This window comes from Mus caroli, unplaced genomic scaffold (genome assembly GCF_900094665.2).
Source record: "Mus caroli unplaced genomic scaffold, CAROLI_EIJ_v1.1 scaffold_9985_1, whole genome shotgun sequence".
NCBI lineage: Eukaryota > Metazoa > Chordata > Mammalia > Rodentia > Muridae > Mus > Mus caroli.
Window position 1 is genome coordinate 43788 of NW_018390419.1, and position 17427 is coordinate 61214.

Genomic DNA, 17427 nt, shown 5'->3' on the forward strand with positions numbered 1-17427 from the left:
GACAGCCTGTTTTCTACTTGTTCTAGGTTTAAACTCTGGAGACTCAGCAGGTATTCCTGCAAGGAATGGAAGGTCATTTGCCATGTGCCCAGACATCAAGCTCCTGACATGAGGCCTCAGATCAATAATTCTGTGGGCATCAGTCACATAGGGTATAGCCCCAATCCTCTGGTATTCGTTCTGGACTCCACCCCCACAGACACCTGCAACAGCCAGGTAATCCTGGACCACTATAAAAGGGGCTGCTTGACCCCTCCTTCCTCTCTTACTCTTACTCTCTTACTCTTGCCTCTCTCTCTCCTGCCCTCTTGCTCTTCCTCTCTCCTCATTCCCTTTACCAAACTTTCCATGTAGCCTTGGCCAGCCTCTAATTCTCTACTCTTTCACTCTCTCTGGCTTTCTCTGCCTTTTCTACCCTCTTAGCTCCCTTTCACAGACACTCCTCTGTGCAACAATAAACACCTTAAAAACATGGACTGCTTCTTCTCATCTGAATCCCTTGTGCTTGAGCAATGGAGCATGTCTTCCTCTAAAGATCCATGTGCCTAATCTCTGACAGAAATCCTTTCTGTGTTCTCAGGCATGAACACCAAGCCAAGCAGCCATCCACACCTGCCTCGAAAACCAGGGATTTTCCAACCCATGGGACCCAGCTGGAGTGCTCTCCTGCCCTTTTCCCTTCAGCCTCAGGCTAGAGCCAGCCAACAGGCTCCCCAAGCCTTTCTCGCCAATTCTGAGGCATCCAGTGGTGTCTGTGGTGCCTGAGAATCTGAGGTGAATTCTGGAAGTTTCATGGGAACCCCAAACTGCGCCCCCACCCTGGAGTGTGAACCTGTAGCTTCTCAGAGAATAAAGCCCTCCTGGTAGCAACAAGGGGAGCATGCAGTTAAACTTCCTGCATCCTGCCTCCATTGTCAGACCTAGCATTGTGGAAAGCCAAATATGAGACACCATTGTAATCCGCATGTCTCCACAGAGATGTCCCTCCCTCCCTGCCACCCCCCCACCTGACCTCTAAACTCCCTGGAATCTCCATCTTCTTGGGGGTTAGATGAATCATCTCTGATTGAACAGTGAATATGCAGTCCTCTTCTGTATGTGTTTTGGGTGCCTCTTATCAGATGATGTGTGCAGCCTGTTTGGTTGTCTAGTGTTGAACAGATCGCAGGGATCCAGATTAATTGAGACTGCTAGTCCTCCTATAGCTTCACCCTCCTCCTCAGCTTCTTTCCACCTTTCCCTGACTCAACCAAAGAGATCAGCAGTTTCTGTCCATTGGTTGGGAGCAAATATCTGCATCTGACTCTTTCTGCTGCTTGCTGGGTCTTTCAGAGAACAGTCATGCTAGGTTCCTTTTTTGTAAGCACTCCATAGCCTCAATAAGGTGTCAGGCTTTGGAACCTCCCCTCAGCTGGATCCCACTTTGTTCCTGTCCCTGGATCCTCTTTTCCTCAGGCTTCTCTCCAATTCCATCCCTGTAATTCTTTCAGACAGTAACAATTATGTGATGACTCTGGGTGGCAACCCCATCTCTCACTGAGATTCCTTTTACAGCAATCAGAATGATTAAGATTAAAATCTTGGTGACAGTGCATATTGGCAAGGAGGTGGAGTAATAGGAACACTCCTCCATTGCTGTTGGGATTATGAACTAGTACAATTACTTTGGAAATCAATGTAGAATTTCCTCAGAAAAATGGAAATAGATCTGCTTGAAGACCCTGCAACACCACTCTTGGAAATATGCCCAAGAGATGCCCAACAATACCACAGGGGCACATGTTCCACTATGTGCATGGCAACCTTGTCTGTGATAGCCAGAAGCTTGAAATAAGCCAGATGCCCCAGGGATACAGAAAATGTGGTTCTTACACAAAAGAACACTACTCAGGTATTAAGAGTGAGGACATCCTGAGTTTTCCAGGCAAATGGATGGAACTAGGAAATATCCTGAGTGAGATAGTCAGAGCCAATAGGACATGCATGATATGTTCTCACTAATAAATCTACATTAGCCAAAAAAGTGCCAAATAACCAAGATATAGCCCACAGAACTCAAAAAGTTTAACAAGCTGAAAGGCCCAAGTGAGGATGTCTCAGTCCCAATTGTAAAGGAGTAGAAAGCAACCACAATGTGGGGAGGAGGGACCTGTGAGGAAAAGGAGTATGGAGAGGCAGAGAGAGGAACATGACCGGGTGTTGGGCAGGGGAAAAAACACTGAAATCCCTGAGGGCCAGCAGAAAGAATTGAAACATGCAACCTTAGGAGGTAGGTGTTTGGGGGCAGGAAGAACCTCTAGAATGTACCAGAGACCTGGGAGGTGCGAGACTCTCAGGACCCAAAGGATGGACCTTAGATGAAATGCCCTACATTGGGGAGATAGAACTTGTAGACATGGTAATTTTTAAAATATGTATCACTTCTCCATGTTAAATCAAGGTCAGATGAACTATTTAAGTAGACCTGTAACCATAAGGAAATGGATGCAATCATTAAAAATCTCATAATCCTAGAGCTAGGTGGTTTTAGAGAAGTATTCTGCCATTCTTTCAACGAAGAATTAATGCCAATATTTCTCATAATAATCTAGAAAATAAAAACAGAAGAAACATTGCTCAACTCATTTGAAAGACATTTAGGTTGTTTGCATTTATTAGCTATTGTGAAAAGAGCAGCAGTGGACATATATAAGCAAGTATATGTGGGTTAAGATGTCAATCGATTTGACATATATCAAGGCATGATGTTGCTGTATCATGAGGTACATTTATTTTAGACATATTTGCATTATCCCCATTGATTTCCATTGAAGATTCACCAGTTTGCAACACTGATAAATGTCTCATGAGTTTTCCCTTTTCTCACTCCCCTCCAGCATTTGTTGTCAGGGTTTTGGTGTAGTTTTGGAAGTGGTGGTGGTTGTCAATCTTTCCTATGCTGACAGAGTCAGATGAAATCTCTAAGTTGTTTTGATTTACATTTTCTTAACTACTAGGGTTCAAGTTCCTTTTTTGAGAAATTTATTATTTTCCCTCTTCTTTTATCTCTATTCTTTTTATTACTCTTCTTTCATTTAATTCATTCCAACAACAGTCTCCTCTCCCTCAACTCTGCCAAGTTCACCCTCTAACTCCACTTTCCCCAGATCCACTCCTCCTCCATTTTCCTTGAAAAAAGAACAAGACAGACACACAGACAGACACACAGGTAAAACCTCCGTGAGCATAAAATATGAACAAATAAATCTTTAAAGTAATGTCTTTTCCTTAGTATTTTCTCACTGTATTTTAAATATCTTCTGTTGAATTTACTTTTTTATATGAGAGTAATTGTACATATTATTTATCCCTGAATTATCAACCAAATTATTAGTATCCCTGAAATATCAACCAAACATTCCATAACATGATGCAATAAGACTTAACATAAGTCCTCCCATATTTCTTCTGTGAACTCTCTGCAGATCCTAGGTCATTGTTTTGAATGGAACATTTATTTTTGTTTTGTTGATTTCTTATATTTGAGTTCTTTATGTATTCTGGATATTAAAAAATTAAATTAGAAAAATAATTTATGTTTATCATTTAATGCTGACATTAATGGTAGAGGTAGTGATAAATTAAAGACCAATTTTAATATCCATATTCTACACTGGTGTTACTTCCTACTAGTCAAGTGTGATGACTATTTCTCATTGTCAACTTGACTGCTTCTGTAATTAAGTAAAATCTAGAGATAGAGGACTTAACTGTGTGAAATTTTTAGCTTGATTTTAAGTGGGTGAATTGTCTTCTAGTCAGGACCATTGAGGTAGGAAAATAAACACCCTTAATCTGGAGCTTGAGGCAGAAAGACATATGTCTTTAATTCAGATTGCACACCTTTAATCTAGACCACAATTCTGCTGGAAGCCTGTGTAAGGACATAGTGGAAGGAAACCATTGCTCTTTACCTAGCTAAAACATCTATTTCTTCAGAGACAGTAGAACATAATTTTTTTGGATTGCAGAGTATATTAAATACAAAGTGAGACATAGAACCTTGTGGACTAAGTAACTACTATGACTTTCCATTCATAGACAGCCTTTGTTGGATTGGCTGGACTGAAAACCATTCTAATAAATCTACTTCTCTCACACAGATATAGACAAACAGACAGACAGACAGACAGACAGACACACATACCCAGAGAGAGAGAGAGAGAGAGAGAGAGAGAGAGAGAGAGAGAGAGAGAGAGAAAGAAAGAAAGAAAGATGTCATGAATAGAGATTGAAGACATAGTCAAGAAGGAAGCCTCAGACTAGGAGGTTAGGTTATAACAACTAATTTATTCATAAACAGCAATAAACAAGTAAATGTCAAAATGGGATCACAGTCATTCCTTTTGGGTCTCTGCTTTCGGGTCTCGCTGGGGCACAGTCCATGGTGTGGGCTTGTCTCATTTCAAGGAGAGAGTCCAGGTCGTCTCTCAGGATTACAGCCTCTCCTTAGGGTTCTGAGAGCAAATGAGTTGCAGTGCCACACATGGGGTTATTGAACTATTTTTAGCCAATCATAATTAAGGCATTCATCAGGCATCAACTTTATCACACTCACTCACACACTCTAGGCTTGGTTTCCATTTCAATTTTCTTATGTTATTTCTTAGGGGAGAGAGAGAGAGAGAGAGAGAGAGAGAGAGAGAGAGAGAGAGAGAGAGAGAGAGAGAGAGAGACTCATCCAAGATCTGTTACTGTAGAAACTTGGTTCATAAAGATTTTGATATAAGAATTGAATTGAGAACAATAGAAATGTAAGGAGGAATCTTTTAAATACCTGGAATAAGGTTTTCCATATTTTAAAACTTAAAAGTCCTGAAGCCTATACAATTTCCCCCTTTCCTGGGATCTGGGAGAATACTGAAAGCCCATGATTTAATGTATATTACAAACTTGAGTAGATATGTGTATTTGATTCACCACTTGTTATGGGCAATTGTTAGCCTAGTATATGAAACTTTTGACAACTGCAGGGAAGATTAGAAAAATGATGTAGTGGGTTGGTTACTCTTAGCAATTCTAGATCAGTTGGCAAAGGATAGGGATTAGTTTCATGGTAAAATTAACTTCTCAGGATATGGTGAAGGGCAACAAAGATCTCAGTCATAAAACCAGCTGGGCCCAGGTGCACATAAATAGCCTAAAGTTTTCTGAACATAATCTAAAAGAGAATCACTTTTCCAGCCACATAGCTCACATTGTGGTAAGGCAAACTCAAGTCCTCCTTATAAGTTTAGCTGAATTACAGTGAAAATTCAAGTCTCAGTCTCTGAAAGTGAGGCTAGCTAAAGTCAAGGCATTAATTTGTAAAGAATGGATCCTGTAATTTGATGTAAGGATATGTATGTAGAAAAATCCTGTTGAAACTGTAAACTTGGAATCTCATATAATCAAGGTGTAATTTTTCTATTAAGGAAGCAGTACCCTCATCTCCAACACCTGACATACTGCCTTTTTCTCCTTTGACTGAAGAAATTAATCTTTCATTGTCCACTAATCTAGTAGTGACTGTCTCTGAAGGAAATGAGAGGTAATATCCATAATATCCCTCAGGGATAATCCAATACTTTCCCCTAGATGTACATCCAGACTTAAAGCACAGTAGACTCCTTGAGGGGAGGTAGAAAGTGTAGTCTAAGAGGAGATGCAACATGCTAAGAATCTTACTCATTTTGCTAGGGAACATGTGTGGGAACAAATTTTAAGGCTGTGGGATAATGGTAGAAGGAACATGAAGCTGGATTATTCTAAGATTATTGATACAGGCCCATTGAGTGGAGACTTCAGGTTTAATATGGAATCCTGCACAGTTTAAAAAAATGTCTCAAGTTTGTTTAATGATTGGCTGAACGATTTATTAAAATATTACCTACTAAAAAGGAGTTGGAGGGTGCCTGACATTCCCTGACTTAGTGTTGATGAAGGAGTTTCAAGGGTCATTAAATTTGTAAAACTAGAGTTGGTATTCTCAGTAAAACCTAACACTCCATAATTGAAATGCCCAGGAGACATGCCCTTTATGAATCTTATGACATACAAAATGTTGAGAGGGACACAAACACATTTAGAGAGTTTTGTTGTCAATGTTTTCCTTGTGGCAGATCTTAGTGTTGGAAACATTGCAGGTCAGTTGTGTGAATTAAAGACAATGGGTTTAATTGTGTCCGGAAATACTAGAGGCTAGGTAAAGCACTGAATTAACAAAGGCAAGTCGATTGCAGTTACCTCAGTGGGCAGCATAGGCAAATCAATGTGCATAATGGCCTAATCATAGTGATGTTCATAGGCAAAACAGATTGTATGGTGGCATGAATATGGACCTGTGATACTGGCTTATCAATTATGGTATTTTCAGGCATGATATAGATAACAGAGCTCTGAGTAATTGTTTGATCTGTATAAGCAGAACAACTATTAAACAAATGAAAGATTCAACTGGATCCTGGCAAAAGGCAATCTCAGCCAGTTAAACAATTTTCAGACTTGAGCGAGTTTGCAAACCCAAAATGCCTTGAATGAAGAGATAGCCAGATACCCCTAAGTAATTTTATAGTGGGAGAAAGGAAACAATCAGACTTTCCAGGGTTTATGTGATGGTAGTTCTGAATTTATGCTCTTTAGGGAAGATTTTAAGAAATATTGTGACCCTTCAGTTAAAGTGTGGACTAGTGGAGATCAGATGACTAATGGAGTTTTCATTAATTAACTTGGCTAAACCCTGTCTTTTAGTATGTCCAGTGGGTCCCTGAACTTATTCTGAGATTATCTCCTCAATACAAGAATGTGTTAATGAGATTTTGTATACTTAAATGTTCACAGACATTTTTAAAAAACTTTTTCCAATTTTTTTATTAGGTATTTTCTTCATTCAAATTTCAAATGCTATTTGAAAAGTCCCCTATACCCTCCCCCCACCCTGCTCCCTTACCCACCCACTCCTACTTCTTGGCCCTGGTGTTCCCCTTTACTGGGGCATGTAAAATTTGCAAGACCAAGGGGCCTCTCTTCCCAATGATCGCCGACTAGGCCATCTTCTGCAACATGTGCAGTTACAGACATGAGCTCTGAGGGTACTGGTTAGTTTGTATTGTTGTTTCACCTATAGGATTGCAGACCCCTTCAGCTCCTTGGGTACTTTCTCTAGCTCCTCCATTGGGGGCCCTGTGTTCCATCCAATAGCTGACTGTGTGCATCCACTTCTGTATTTGCCAGGTACTGGCAAAGTCTCACTTGAGACAGCTATATCAGGGTCCTTTCAGCAAAATCTTGCTGGCATATGCAATAGCGTCTGGGTTTGTTGGCTTATTATGGGATGGACCCCCAGGTGGGGCAATCTCTGGATGGTCTGTCCTTTTGTCTCAGCTCCAAACTTTGTCTCTGTAACTCCTTCCATGGGTATTTTGTGGACTAAATCTCTAAATATTTTTTTAAAAGAACATAATGGTCTGGTGTTTCTTCACATAAATAGAACACTGTCTCAGAGAGACAGAATCTTGATTTTCTAAAGTATCATATTAATGAAGTATAATGATGGCATGGTGATTGGACCAGGTAAGTAATAGGAAGCAACCATTTTGAACTCACTGGTAAAACATATGGGTAGCAGAAGATGGACATCTAAAAATTGTATCTGGTCTATCTCACCAACAAAAGGAAGTAAAACTTCTAGTGGGCCTNTTTAGACTCTGGAGAAATCACACTCCTCACTCAGGTGTATTACTCTGGTGCATATACTAAGTGACTGCTAGCTTTGGGTCAGGCCTAAACAGGAGAAATCTCTTTCAAAGGTCTAGGCTGATGTGCAGGCTGATCAAATACTTGGACAATATGATCCAGAATACTCAATGATACTTGAGGTGTGAACGGCAGATAGGAATGCTCTTTAGAACCTGTTACAGGCCCCCATAGATGAATTACAGAATAGACCTTTGGGATTTTGTAGAAAAGCTCTACCATCCCCTGCAAACAAGCTATTCTCCATTTGAAAAACAGCTCTTAGTTTGCTATTGGGAGATAGTTATTTGACCTTGGAAGCAGAGGTGAGATAAGGGTTACATGACCCACCAAACCATAAAGTAGGAAGTATACAGCAGCAGTTTATTCTCAAATGAAGGCTCTGAATAAACGATTGGGTCTGAGAAGCTCCTGAAGGCTGGAACAAGTCAATTACATGAACAAGTCGACCAAATGATTTTTTTCACTTTCTTTTTTTTTATTATATATATTTTTATTACATATTCTCCTCAATTACATTTCCAATGCTATCCCAAAAGTCCCCCACACCCTCCCCCCACTTACCTACCCACCCATTCCCATTTTTTTTTGGCCCTGGCATTCCCCTGTACTGGGGCATATAAAGTTTGCGTGTCCAATGGGCCTCTCTTTCCAGTGATGGCCGACTAGGCCATCTTTTGATACATACGCAGCTAGAGTCAAGAGCTCTGGGGTACTGGTTAGTTTAGGGTTGCAGATCTCTTTAGCTCCTTGGATACTTTCTCTAGTTCCTCAATTGGGGGCCCTGTGATCCATCCAATAGGTGACTGTGAGCATCCACTTATTTGTTTGCTAGGCCCTGGCATAGTCTCACAAGAGACAGCTATATCAGGGTCCTTGCAGCAAACGCTTGCTAGTGTATGCAATGCTGTCATCGTTTGGAGGCTAATTATGGGATGGATCCCTGGATATGGCAGTCTCTAGATGGTACATCCTTTTCTCTCAGCTCCAAACTTTGTCTCTGTAATTCCTTCCATGGGTGATTGTTTCCAATTCTAAAAAGGGGCAAAGTGTCCACACTTTGGTCTTCGTTCTTCTTCAGTTTCATGTGTTTTGCAAATTGTATATTATATCTTGGGTATCCTAAGTTTCTGGGCTAATATCCACTTATCAGTGAGAACATATCATTTGAGTTCTTTTGTGATTGTGTTACCTCACTCAGGATGATGCCCTCCAGGTCCANCCATTTGCCTAGGAATTTCAAAAATTCATTTTTTTAATAACTGAGTAGTACTCCATTGTGTAAATGTACCACATTTTTTGTATCCATTCCTCTGTTGGCATCTGGGTTCTTTTAACTCCTGTTAAAATGCTCCCTGCTGAAAAGTGTGTCCCTAGAGCCTTGTGGTCTGTTCTTTATGATTTATTGACTGATAAGAAGACTGGGGCCTGGTTTACTAGTGGTTCTGCATGTTATACAGGCACCAACCAGAAATGTACAGGTGCAGTATTATCAACCCTTTTGGCAAAGCTGAAAGTCATGGGTTAAGAGAAATCTGCACCATGGGCAGAAGTTCAGACAGTATATGTGGTCATATATTTTGTTTGAAAAGAGAAATCATCAGATGTGGACTTGTTCACTGATTTATGGGCTATAGCTAATTTGTTGGTTGGATGGGGTTTGAGGAAGATCATAATTGGAAAATTGATGATAAGGACCTTAGGGTAAAAAGATCTATGTGGATAGATCTTTCCACATTCACAGAAGATGTGTAGAAACTTGATTCCCATGGAAATGTTCATCAATAAGTGACTGTTGCTGAGGAAGATTTCAATAAGCAAGTAGCCTAAATGCCTCATTCTGTGAATAGTCAACTTCTTTTCACAGACACCCTTGTCATTGTCCAATGCACTCTTGAACAATGTGGAGATGGTGAAGTGATGAGGTATATACCTGGAGTTGACAATATGGAATTCCACTCACCAAGACAGCCCTGGCTATAGCTTTATTCTTAGGGTCAAATCTGCCTACAACATAGACCAATACAGAGCTCCTGATGTGGCACCATTCTCTTAGAGACTAGCCAGCAACCTGGTGACAAATTGTCTGATATTGGACCACTCCTTCTGTGAAAAGTACACCTTTTTGTTTTTCTGGATTGGATACATGTTCTAGTTATAGATTTGCCTGTCTTGCAAATAATGCCTCAGACAAAATGACTATCTGTGGACTTAAATAATACCTCATTCACCATCGTGTTATTGCACACAGTTTTACATCTGACCAAGACCCATCCATGATCATAGAATCCATTGATCTTATAATGTTGCCCATTATTCTGCAGCAACTAGTCTTATGGAGAGATAAAAAGGCACAGCTATAGTGTGAAATTACATGGCAGCAGCTGGAAGAGCTGTTGCACTGTTCTCGAGAGAACATAATATGTTTTCAATATTTGCATACTATACAGTTGGTCTCTCCTGTAGCCAGGATCCATGGGTCAAAGATCAAGGGGTAAGAAACAGAAACCCACTATCACCCCTAGTGATACACTAGAAAAAGAATTGCTTCCTTTTCCTAAAGCTCAGCTACACTATAAGTTTTGTTTTCAGAATAGAGAATGTACCTGCAATGAACCATACAACAAACACTTTATTGACATAAAAGGTAAGACCTCCATCTGGTGACTTTGGGCATCTAATGTTCTTTAACAAACAGGCTAAGAAAGGGATAACAGTTTTAAGAGAGGTGATAGACCCAACATTACATGGAAAAATTGGATTGCAACTCTACAATGGATTTGAAAAAGATTATGTCTGGCATGCAGAGATTACTTATACAATGTATATATGTATATATCATATATAATATATGTGTATATAATAGGTATGTGTGTATATGTTGTTTATAAAATATATATGTGTATGCATGTATATGAACAAATTTTTACATATATATAATAGAAAAATTAAAGGCTCATTTGTTGAATAAATGTCAAATTTTCAATATCTAAAGATGTATAAGTCTATCCTCTATAAATAACAATCTCTTTAAAGATAATGACTAGAAACACTTTATAATATTAATTCTATAGATAACTGTACTTTTTATGAATTAATTTATATTTATTTTAATTTTACCTTATTAATTTGGTTACAGAGTATGTATGTGGATGTGTTAATTTCAATAGCTACTGTACCCAAAGACTCATGTGCATGAATGATTGTCCATAGGACATGACACTATTAGGAGGTGTAGCTATGTTAAAGTAGGTATGAATATGTTGGATGAAGTGTGTCACTGTGGAGACAGGTTTTGAAGTTTTCTATGCTAACACTATGCTCAGTGTGACACATCGTCTTCTGCTTCTTGTGAATTAATATGTAGAAATGTCAGCCTTTTTGACAGCATCATGTCTGCCTGGACACTGTCATACTTTCCACCATGATGATAATGGGCTAAATATATTAATTTGTAAGCCAAACCCAATTAAATGTTATTCTTCATAAGAGTTGCCTTGGCTAATATGGCTCTTTACAGCAATAAAATCCTGCCTAAGACGATGCACATTGCCTGTTTATGAGTGATATCAAATATTTAATGTCAATATTATTGCAGTGATAGACTCATACACCCTGTGAAAATCTTAATCCATTTGTAAAATTGCTTGAATCTTTTATTATTTCAATGTATCAAATATTAGAAGTTCATATGCAAGAAGTTTCTTAGATTCTTTTATTTGAAAGTATCATATAGTAATTAATTGTATGCATTAGTGATATAATATATGATAGTTTGGATGTTACATGCTTTGTGAAATCATATTAATTTGAAGAATCAGTCAATATATCTTTTATTTACTGTAAATCAGAACCTTACATCAAAAGGTATCCAGGAAAATCTGAGAAAGTTCTGAATAGAAACAGATGTTGAAGAACTTACATCTACTTTCTTGTTTGACATAGTTTGTCCTTGGACATATCATATTTTGGATTAGGAGTTTTGAATGTACTGCTTTTGCATTTTGGCAATAGTCTTTAANGTTACAAATTAATCACCATATAACAAAAATGTTTATATTTATGAGAAGACATGAGTTAAACAACATTTCAAATGCAAATTGAAAGTATATTAGTGACATGCATGTGCATTTCTAAACAATAAAATCAACTAATAAATGTATTATGATTTTATTCACAAGTGGGATAATTGATGATGCCATCAATGCACTTTGTACGAAATGGCAGTGATCCTCTTGCTTTATGATATCCATATTTACATCCAAATTCAATATCCTCCCCTGAGTAGAAATAAATCTTTTCAGTGTGTCTCCATTTGAGAATTATTTTGTGTGCTTCCATAATGTTTTCTGGTATTACACACGCATCTGAAGGAAAAAATACAAAATTTCATTAAGTAATACATAAAACCAACAGAAATTACCCATATCTATAGACCAATTTGGGTTTTCTCTGAAAATTATCTATAAATTTAATGTCATTATCAGTAACTTCAAAAATTAATTTTTGATTTGAAAACTAATTTGTGTATCTGCAGTTAACTCATCTTAATAGACATTCCAATAAAATTGTGTTAGAGAACTGATATCATATACAGTAAATGATATAAAAATAATTGGGAGATAATAAAATTTTGATAATGTCTGTTATTCTTGGCAAAGTCAACTGAAAGTTGGTCAATGACAAAGATGTAAGAACAAACCACTGAAAGTACAAGGAAACACAACAGGGAAACAGTTCATTGGTTTTGGACATTGAATGTGTGGAAGGGTTTCAAATTGTAAGGCAAAAAACAAACCTTGACCCCTGGATTTCATCACAATGAGGTACTTGTGCATAGCGTAGAGCATAATCAATACAAATAAGAAATAGGAAGCTAGGTGAATCAGAATAAATGGTTGTCTATTGTTTGTTTCTAGGTATTTACATATCTTTTTAAGGGGTATCTTATGCCAAGAAAACATAAAAACGTGAAAATTAATTGTTTTCGTTTGGGTTGGATTGGGTTTGGTTTCATTTGATTTGATTTGATTATGTCCTGATTAGAAGTTATTACACCACTTCGACTAAATTGACTGTATCTTTTTTTTGGAAAAGGCTTTGCAGTATATCTGTCTTATATTTTAGTTAAATAATTGATCAGGATTTCAGTTTGTTGATAACATTAAAATGAACTGTCATTAGTCTGTGGTAAAATGTATTTTAAAAGAAAAATAAGCCAACCAAAATTGGATAAATGAGTAGATACTTTAAAAAAAAATACATATGAACTGAAGTAAAAAAAAAAAAACCCCTTAATATCATTTGCTGTCATTTTTTACCAAAGCCATAATAAGATGACTTGTCACTCAGTTAGAATAGCATTAGAGAAAGGAGCCCTTAAAATTACAAATGGTAATGAATGTGCGGTAGAAACCTCGTAAGGTCTTGATGGAAATGTGACTAAGAAAAGTTACTATAGATGACAACTGAGATTTCTTAAAATTTAAAAATAGATTTTACATATATTGTTGCATATAGCTTCTTTTGCTATATACTCAAAGGAAATAATATGAACCTCCTAAAACTGCTTGTATATGATTATTGCAAACTGCTACATTACTGTAGATAAGATGAAAAAACTTTCTGAACTAATAGCAATTGATGAATTTATAAAGAAAATGTGGGGTACTTAAATGTGAAAGTTTGTTCAGACATTAAAGATATATTTTATTATTTTAGTTACAAAAAGGCATTGGAGGACATTAAGAGAAATGAGCCAAATATAGGAAGACAACCACTTTGTGTTCTTTCTTAGAGAATGAAAAGATAGACTAAATAAACTCTAGAATGCATGACAGTGACTAATAGAAGTTACTTGTCTTATCTAAGGGCAGGGGGTGTTGTATGGATTTAATAAATGCAGGATGTAGATAGCTGTGATTTGAAAAATAATGGCTTCCATAGGCTCACCTATTGCTTATTCATTGGGGATTGGTGACACTCAAAAAGGATTAGGAGCTATTGACCTTGTTAGAGTTGGTATAGCCTTGTTAGAAGATGTATGTCTATTTCTTACTGCTGTCTGCAGAGTCAGATGTACAATGCTCAACTACTTCTCTGCCATTATGTTTGCCTTCATGCCAGCATGCTTCCAAATATGATGATAGTAGTCTAAATCTCTGAAATTATAAGCTATTCCCAACAAATGCTCTCTTTTCTAAGTGTTACCATGATCATAGTATCTCTTCACAGCAATAGAACACCGACTGAGATAATAGGTATAGAATATCATGCTGGTGCCAAGTTTTGTGGACATTAATACATGTTAGTAAAAACTTAATTGTAAAGAATAACACGCAGAATTTTATTTGACAGGTGGGTGTTATAAAAAGTACCTAATAATCTTGTTTTTATCACATGCAAATGTTTTGCACTGGAGAACAAACAAAATAATACATCTATTTTGTGAATTTTCTATTATTAACAGAAAAATATCCATAATATAAAACAAAATCTCCTATAATCTATGAGAATAAGGTACTTACGTAAGCAGGTTGGTGGCTCAGACCACTTTCCATTTCTACATGTTATTGTCTTCTTTCCCTTAAGGAGATAATACTTCTGGCATTGATAGTCAACTGATGAGAATGGTTCATATTCTGGTAATGACAAGGAGGTGATGTCTCCATTGTCAATAGGGGGAGGAGGCCCACATTTCCCTGTTGAGTCTAAGGAGAAAACATTTGAAGTGCTGAGAATCAAGTCAAGTTATAGGCTCAAGAAGAACCAAAAATAATACAATATTAAATTCGACTTTAGCATTTTCTAGCAAAATAAATGATTACTTGAAGAAAGATTAATCATATAAACTGAGAGTTGCAAGTTCTTCCTTTTCACATAAGGCACTTGCTTAACTACAGCAAACATGTCTGCTCTGAAGCCTTCAAGTACTAGTAAATATCTTAACAGCTCTGAACACACAGATGCCAATGTAGATAGGCAACTTTTAAAAGAAACTTGATAGTACATGACCCTATATATTCCCACTCTTTATCATTTTTCTAGAAATACATTTGTAAATAAGATTTTACAGTTTATAAATCTACAGAAGGCTAATGAGGGTTTCTGGGTTTTTGATAGGGTCAAAATAAGCANAGACATCTATATGTTATACTTTTGCTAAGTATATCTGAAATGCTTGGACATAGTATTTGTAGTAAACATTCCATGAAGAGATGAGACATTGAAAATTCTAGCAAAAAATTCAGAGCTCATCTAACTGCATAATACTTTGCTATATGTTTTTGGTTTTGACTACTGAGTGCCCTTGTGAGGACATAGGAAAAGTCTGAAATAAAAACTACTAATTCCATTCAGTAAGATCTTAAAAGGAGCATCAGGAATCTGAAATAAATGCCAACATTTTTAAGATAAAAACAAAACATTCAAGATTCAAACAAAATTAAAGTTTTAGTGTAAAGGAAAATGAAAACAATTGCTCATTAGGTATGAATGTTCATATTCAAGAACTGAGTAAACTCAAATAGGACAAGTCCCATGAAGCTCCTGAAAATCCATCTTTGAAAATGCTTAAAGAAAACATCTTGGAAAAAAATCAGTAGAAAGTCATCATCAACCACAGCGTACCAAAATTCAAAAAAAATGGTACCCCTATCTACTGCCACACAGACCATAGGAAGTTTTAAAAAAAAAAATGAGTGTCTGCCTTAAGTTCCATATCCTGTGGTGCTAGCCTTTTGAATAAAGACATCAATGAAGAGATTATCCAATAAAAGAAGATAAAGGGGAATTATCTCCAGCAGAGTTCTTCCTAGAGAATAACTACCAGAATTTATTATATAAGTAAATAAAAATTAAGACTAGAAGAAATTTAGTAAAATTAGGGATATATAGTAGATGACCTTTGTACTCATAAAATTAGGTTTGTGTTTCAAGTGAAACATAGCATTTAAGAATAGTGGTAAAAAAATAAAACCTAATTATAGGAGTCAGAGGGAGGGAGGGACATGAATAAGAGAAGGGAGGAAAAGAAGAAGAAGGGCAGAATCAGATAGGGAGACAGGACAAAATCCTAGAGGGCAAGGAGAATGAATAGAAATATGCACCACTGTTGTTTGGGGGACTGGGGAATCTCAAGAAAGTGCAAGACAGCAAGGATATGAGAGGCTCCAAAGATCCAATGGGGATCCAACTCCCTTCAAGATAGCCACAAATAACATAAAATATCTTGGGGTTAAATCTAAACAAATGAGTGAAAGATCTGCATGACAATAACTTCAAGTCTTTCAAGAAAGAAACTGAAGATTTCAGAAAATGGAGAGATCTACCATGTTCATTGCTTGGCAGAATTTACATAGTAAAAATGGAGATCTTACTAAAGGCAATCTATAGATTCAATGCAATTCCCATCAAAATCCCAACACAATTCTTCAAAGATATGGAAAAGGCAATTCTCAAATTCATTAGGAAGGGCAAAAACCCAGAATAGTGAAAACAATTCTTAACAGTAAAAGAACAGCTGGGGGAAATCACCATCCCTGACCTCAAGCTCTATTGCAGAGCAATCGTGATAAAAACTGTCTGGTATTGGTACACAGATAGACAATTTGATCTAAGGAATAGAATTGAAGACCCAGATACAAAGCCACTCATGGACGACAGTTGATCTTTAACAAAGATGCTAAAAATAAGCAATGGAAAGAAGAAAGCATCTTCAAAAATCAGTGGTGGCCTAACTGGCTGTCTGTATGTAGAAAAATGAAAATAGAATCTAATAGAATAGAAAGTGGGAAGGAGCCTTGAACTCATTTGCACAGGAAGAAGATTCCTAAAAAAAAAAAAAAAAAAAAAAAAAAAACCTGTTGGCTCAGGATCTAAGATCAAGAATTGACAATTGAGCCCTCACAAAACTGTAAAGATTCTGTAAGGCAAAGGACATAGTCAATAAGACAGATCAGCAACCTACAGATTGGGAAAAAAATCTTCACTAACCCTACATGCAAGAAAGGGCTAATATTCAAAATATATAAAGAATTCAAGAAGCTCACCACCACCACCACCACCACCACCACCACCAACAACAACAACAACAACAACAATAACAAAATCAAACAACCCCAACAAATAATGAGATATAGAATTAAAATAAGAAATTACAATGGAGGAATCTAGAATGGCTGAGAAGTACCTAAAGAAATGTTCAACATCCTTAGTCATTAGGGAAATGCAAATCAAAACTACCCTGAGATTCCACATCACACAAGTCAGAATGGCTAAGATGAAAAACTCAGGTGACAGCACATGCTGTCTCCATTGCTGATGGGATTGCAAACTGGTACAACCACTCTGGAAATCAATCTGGAGTTTCCTCAGAAAATTGGTAATTGATCTACCTGAAGACCCAGTAATATCTCTCTTGGGAATATTGCCCCACCAAAAGTTGCCCCACCATGCCACAGGGGCATGTGTTCCACTACTATGCTCATAGCAACCTTCTTTGTAATAGCCAGAAGCTGAAAACAACCTAGATGTCCCACAACAGAAGAATGGATACAGAAAATGTGGTTCCGGGACAGAGACCTGCCCTGCAGAGAGTACCATCTTGGCTCCGGGACTCCGCCGAACTTAGTCTACAGGTTAGAGTGAGGACCA

General features: G+C 37.3%; 1 long non-coding RNA gene across 1 annotated transcript; it reads right to left on the reverse strand.

Annotated features, from left to right (window-relative positions):
- Positions 1–11473: 11473 nt before the first annotated feature.
- LOC110288641 lies at positions 11474–14488 on the reverse strand. Its single transcript, XR_002377291.2, has 2 exons — positions 14301–14488; positions 11474–12140 (listed from the first exon to the last, which is right to left on the reverse strand). It is a non-coding gene; the product is annotated as an uncharacterized LOC110288641 (long non-coding RNA).
- Between the last annotated feature and the right edge of the window lie 2939 nt (positions 14489–17427).